Source organism: Saccopteryx leptura, chromosome 9 (assembly GCF_036850995.1).
Source record: "Saccopteryx leptura isolate mSacLep1 chromosome 9, mSacLep1_pri_phased_curated, whole genome shotgun sequence".
In the NCBI taxonomy this organism is placed as follows: Eukaryota; Metazoa; Chordata; class Mammalia; order Chiroptera; family Emballonuridae; genus Saccopteryx; species Saccopteryx leptura.
In genome coordinates, this window is record NC_089511.1 from 11,388,839 (window position 1) to 11,395,589 (window position 6,751).

General features: G+C 40.0%; 1 pseudogene; it reads right to left on the reverse strand.

The window, feature by feature from the left end:
- Window positions 1-5,049: 5,049 nt before the first annotated feature.
- LOC136381630 (U6 spliceosomal RNA) lies at window positions 5,050-5,148 on the reverse strand (annotated as a pseudogene).
- Window positions 5,149-6,751: the final 1,603 nt, after the last annotated feature.

The window sequence follows — 6,751 nt, forward strand, 5'->3', positions numbered from 1 at the left end:
TTCAAGATAGAAAGAAAATGCAGTTTATGGGCAGAAAAGTGAACAAGGCATTTAAAATTCTGCTCCATTATCAGTGATGTCTCTGGGTCTTAAAAGCATAGGACAATATTACATATTTAATATCTCCGATGGATAATGTTAGAATGAAGCAGTATCTATATGTCAATCCACATTATCCTGTACCATGATATAGCAAGAATGATAGTGCAATTTCATGTTTCCCTTTTGTTAAGAGGTTGTCCTACTTCTTTGAATGCCTTTTGTGCCAACTAGTGTGTTAGGTGATTTAATTACATTATCGCATTTAATTTTCGCAATGCTGATAATAGTTGGTTTTTTTACAGCTGGCAGTTTGGTCGGCTGACTTCTAAAATGTAAACACCCAAATAATAATTTCAAATTTACTCTTCTCCCTAGATGAGGGACACAGTCCACTTAATTAAATTGTTAGCCTTATCTTAAAATTGCATTTCCTTCCCGCGGAAACCATTTCACTCAGGGAGACGGGCACCTCCAGTTCTACCTCACGAGCTGCCTGTGCGAGGTTTCATTTGTTGACTTGATTGAAATTGTAAGCATATGAAAGCCTTGGCTAGAACCAGTCCTGGGTGATTTGAGGGAAACATGGAATGCAAAGCTTCCCAAAGAAGCATAATCAGTTTCAGAGGCAATTAATACAATTGGACTGGAAATTAGGCTGGAGAGACTGAGCAATACCAAAACAAAAACTACAGCTCTGCTCACCTGCGATGTATTTAATAGCAAACTTAACAATGTCACTGCTAACTTTCCTAAAGCCCCTGACAGTTAGGTATTGTTACTCCCATTCTCTAGATTAAAAATAGAACCCGGAGGGATCAAGAACTTTGTTCAAGGTCGCACAATCGGTAATAAATTTAATTAGCAGTCTGTAGCTTCAAAAATCCTTCCCTCTGTCATTTGTCCCTTCTATTTCATTGGCTATTAATGGGAGCATTCACTTTAAGCATAGAGATAGTCTAGTCTTAATATTTGACAAAATATATTTCAAAACACGGACGTAGACCGAGAATGAGAAAATCAACTCAATTGATCAAAACTGCGTTGAATATGAAAAGAGTAAAATGAAAATTCACAATAATAATATAACTGGTTCCATTGAGGGAGGTAAAGATGCAGGAGACATTACAGTGACAATTTGGCAGTTGGGTCATCAACACCGATCAAATCTAGCCCCCATGTAACTTTATACCTTGCATTATTTGATTTGCCATCTATCTTGATTAAATTATACCAGATAATTGCCAAATCTCTTCTTCAGTCTGTGTTGCACTGATGAGCTCAAGGGAAAAGATTGGATCAGAAAAGCACTGAAGATAAATAATTGGATTTTTTTTCCTGTCCAGGAAGCAATCTGATTAACTGTGTGGAACATCTTTGCTTTTGTGATCGCTGCTTCAGTCCCAGAGCAGGTGCTGTGAATGTAACACACACAGCTCCAGGAGCTGTGCAGTCAACATGCATGCTTCAGACATGGTGGTGTAATGACAAGGTGTTCAGCTGCAGGGGCGGAGGCTGAGCTGCCCATCGGTGTTGCCTTTTAAAACGCGGTGTGGCATAGGATGTCATGTCCGATCATTAAAGGAAATTTCTTTTTAGCCTCGGAGGAATGTTGCCAAACACTTTGGGTTTCCCTCGAAGCAGACTTACAATGAGATGAGACATCTGGAGGGCGATTCCAGAGCCCTCAGCAGGGTAATGCAAATGTGAGACAGGGAAGGGAAGGACAACTATATGGGATGCATGAACCAGAGGACGACTACCGTCAATCTCGGGGTCAGTCCCACCAAGGACCTTGGGGTGACATTGCAGAATCCCTGGGAGGTGTCCCACCTGAGATCTGAGGCTACTGAGTTATGTCTTCATCAGTTTCTCTCGTCATTCATAGAAAGCTGTTTCTAGTGAGATCACCACCTAGCACCGATGGCTGGCCCTGCGTGGGCTAAGAGCGCTTGGGTGTTGAGAAAAGTCTTCAGGCGGAGAGCTCCCTGTGTTTTCTGGAGAATGCCATTAATAAGTACGGAGCTCTGAAATGAGAGCCAAGGGCTTAGGACTAGGGCACCAACTCTATTGAAAGTTAGATACTGTTATTCCCATTACACAAAGGTAATGTCAGGGAAGTCTTTTATGTGTTCCACTTTAAAATTACCGAGCACCTACCGACCTTCTTTGTCTACGAACAGAGCTACGAATGGAGCTAGGTGCTGGGAGAGGTAGGCACAAAGAAACATTCCTTATCTATGAAAATTCAGTATCTTTAATAGTCCAAAGCTCATCTAGTGCCTGACCAGGCGGTAGCACAGTGGATAGAGCGTCGGACTGGGATGCGGAAGCTCATCTAGAATGGTTTCTCATTTTTTTTTTTCTTTTTGTCTCCTATCACATGGTCGGAATTAGTCTGAAAGAAATAACTGGTAGGTTGGAGTGCTCGGTGCTGTTGACATGACAGGTCACCCTGCTTTCTTGGGTCAAGGGTAGAGAGCTCCGCCTTTCCCTTTGTTCTTGGCTGCATTCCCACTAAACACTACTTTACATTCTTTGGCTTTCTGTTCTTCGTTTTCTATTTTTTTTTTTTAAATACTACATTCAGGAAAACATTTTTCCCTGACTTTCCATTTCTATGCAATTATTATCCCCTTGTTGATATTTCACCATTGTATCCACATTACCCAAAAGAATAATTAGGAAAATATAATGTGAAAAAAGAGAAACATCATCATTTTAATTGGTGAGGATTAATCAGATTAGAAAACCCCTCCACATTAACCTCGACGAACTGTTTCCATCTCTCACCTCCGAGGTTGACACAAGGGTAGCCTGAGCCCTCCTGCGAGGCCTATTTATATCCATTAATTGTTACAGTACAAGATACACTGGGTCTCAGCTGGTTGCTGTTTCTTCTGTATTTGAAATGCGCTTCTCAGCAGAGATCAGAGGACACCATTGGGACTCATTTGTGTCTGACTTTCACATTAATTTTGCTGTGCTGTGAAGAGCAAAGACAAAATCAATGTCCATCAGTAATTATTCAAGGTAAAATATCTCGCGATATTGAACGTCCGTGGCAGCACCCGGCATAAAACTTACTTAAGATTTGTTAGGTTGACGGTCATTTATTCCAGTCCCGCTTCATTTTTCATGTTGCCCGTATTTTTTTTTTTTAAGGAAAAGAAAAACAATTGTAAGAAAAAAAATGTAAATTCAACTTAATCAATTTGCCAGAAACTAGATCTATGTCAGAATGGAAGAGAAGAATTAAAGTTATAGGATTTTACACACCTAACTAAGAGTAATATCTTTCCAACCGGCAGCAGCAAAATATTTCACAGCGCGTATTGACACAAACCCACGTGACTCAATTAAATTTTCATAATGAAGGCTCTTTGTAACTTGTGACTGAACTTGGAAAAAACAAACAAACAACGAAGAGCCCTGAGCTATTTCTTGGGTCCTGAATAAAATATTCTTTAGCTGAACACATGCTCATAGCAAAAGAGTGCTAATGCATCTGGGCTTAAAAGTTTATTTGTTTCAACCGTTATGCTGAAATCCAAATATCCTCTCAATAATATGTTCTGTTTTTGGAGAAATGACAAACAAAAACTGAACAATTGTAAGAGAATATTAAAACCTCTGTAATATCATGCCTGAGGCTCCAATGTAACTTTTTGGTCAGATAATAGTATGGGAGAGGATGTGGGAGGGAGGGAGGGAGGGGCTCTAATGAGTCCATGCTGAGGCTGAAGCAACTAAGCCCATACTCCTTCCCATCCAGTTGAGTTGGTAATACTAAGGGCACACACACACCATTTCTGCTCTTTCCATCTGAACTGTGTTTACGCATTCATGTAGCGGAACAGAAACGACAAGGAAAAAAATGGAGGCATCAGGCTTTTCTTTGTCTTCCTGATAGCAAACAGGTGGTGTGAGTTGTTGATGACTTCACTGGTTATTTAATAAACCATAATATATCAAATTGCACAAATATATCATTCATATAATGTATGAGTTAATCAATAACTCATGTATGGAACATTTGGGTTACTTCCACTTCTTAACTGTTATAGATAAAGCTGTTCTGAATATTTTTGTACAAGTCTTTAAATGTCTCCTCAACTTATGTTGATCATGGCTCCTAAAAATACAGTCTGTTTGATATTGGACATATTTACCTCTCTACCTTCCTTCCTTTCCAGACACACAATGTCAATTACTTTTTCTAGATTTGTCCAGATAAAATTTGAATAGTTGGATTCTCCATCCATTAAACAAGTGAACATGATTGCTTTCACTCAAAAGATGTATTTTACAAGAGAAGCACTACATGTGTTCAGCAAAGATAAGCTTTTTCTTGTGGCGGGTTCCATCAAACTCGCATCAGATAGCTCTGTCTTCTTGTCATTGTTCCCAGTTATTGATGGCCGGCATCCAGCCTACTTGGATTATCCAGAAGTAGACTCAGTGGCTGGTGTCTGATGCTTATGTGCAAAACGATGTCCAAGTTTTTGACACTAGACACTCCAACCGGTTTTTTGTTAAGAATTTTACTACAGAATAGAAAAACTAAACATGGCCCCCGGACATGTCCTAATAGATTAGGACGGGCGTGAAATGCAATTGTTCCTCCAATAGCTACTCAGAAAACAGGGAATAGAAAGAGTAGGCTATTTGCTAGAATTCTAATGGCTGGTAATGTCTGATGTCAGCTGCAGTCTGGTTGATTGGTATAACAAGAAGGAAGGTAATGGGCTTTAAGATTAAGGTACCACCTACCGACTAGAATATCCATTATAGATGAACAATATTCTTTTGTCTTGGTTTTTATTTTCTTGAGGTAAACTTATTATATCTTTGGTTGTAAAGAAGTTTGTTGACAAAGAGTAGGGTGGATGTGTCATCCGAAATTCTTTTTTTCTTTAGATTTTATGTTGTATTGGTTTTAGGTGTGCAGCTTTAGTGGTTAGACAATCAAATACTTTACATAGTATTCCTCTTGATATTTCTGGTACCAAAAACATGGAACACTTCACAAATTTGCATGTAATCCTTGCTGTGCCAACCTTATTTGTATCATTCTAATTTTAGTATATGTGCTGCCGAACCAAGTGCGCCATTCTAAATTTTTTACCCATGTAAGTTTTTAGCACATATATCCACATGTATCTCACACCATGCAAAGATAAACATCTGTAAGATTTAAATTTTCCAGCTGTCTGTAACATGTTTGTGATCTACCGTGGTATAGTGGGCAATGTGACTACTACACTGTATTTCAAATCTAAAATTCCTCAACATGGCCCTGGCCGGTTGGCTCAGCGGTAGAGCGTCCGCCTGGCGTGTGGGGGACCGGGGTTCGATTCCCGGCCAGGACACGTAGGAGAAGCGCCCATTTGCTTCTCCACCCCCCCCCTCCTTCCTCTCTGTCTCTCTCTTCCCCTCCCGCAGCCAAGGCTCCATTGGAGCAAAGATGGCCCGGGCGCTGGGGATGGCTCCTTGGCCTCTGCCCCAGGCACTAGAGTGGCTCTGGTTGTGGCAGAGCATCGCCCCCTGGTGGACAGAGCGTCACCCCTGGTGGGCGTGCCGGGTGGATCCCGGTCTGGCACATGCGGGAGTCTGTCTGACTGTCTCTCCCCGTTTCCAGCTTCAGAAAAATACAAAAAATAAATAAATAAATAAATAAAATTCCTCAACAGAAAAGTTCAGCTTATTGTTTTTATTTATTGATTTCAGAGGGAAAGAGAAAGAGAGAAACATTGATTTGTTGTTCGATTTATTTATACTTTCACTGGTTGATTCTTGTATGTGCCCAGATTGGGGATTGAACCCACAACCTTGGCATATTGGGATGATGCTCCAACCAGCTGAAGGGCCAAAAGGTTCCTTCACTTATTTTTTTGATCTTCATTTCCTTCTTTGATCCTTTACTTCCTTCTTTGTTTCCTTAAATGCCTGTTCATTATGTCATACAAAGTCAAAGAAAATCGCTAGGAAAACCCATGCAGCTGACTTTTATTCATGTGCTCAGATAGAGATTTGTCTTCTTACCAAAAGATGGGCTCCTGTAAAGTAAAAACGTGGGCATAGTAAAGTGTGAAGGAATATTATGGCCATGCTGTTTATATTATTATTCTCATTCTCTCCATTGCCTTCCATCACTTACCCTCCATCTTTCCAAAGCTGTGGAATTGGTGTAGTCACCATCTGTGAAAATTATAATGCCAAGACAGCTTCCCCAGCCTCCACTTAGAAAAGCAGAAAATGACATTGTTAATTGGAGAACAGATATCTAGAGAGCTGTGCCAATATTCCCTTATCTAACTGGCCTTTCAAAGTTGAACGCATTCACTGGAACCACTGGGTCAGATACCGTCACTCTTCACATTGCAAGGGAGATAATTTCAGGACTTTTCAGTCAGTCTCTGTTCCGCGCAGATTGTATCAAATTTAAAGAAGGTGAAACCAACCACATTAGTTTCATTCTACTTTATTGGGAGATATGCAAACCCCATTATGACAATCTACTTTTATTTTTCATCTAGAAATTTTCATCAGACTCAGTGCCGAGTTAATCAGCTCATAGACAAAGCAGTTAGTTACTGCAAGTCAAGATGAAAGGAGCTATAAAAATGTATAATTATAATAATTAGAATCACAATATTAATGATAGTGGAATTAACATAGTGACCTTCATCATCTTCTTTCTACAGGTAAA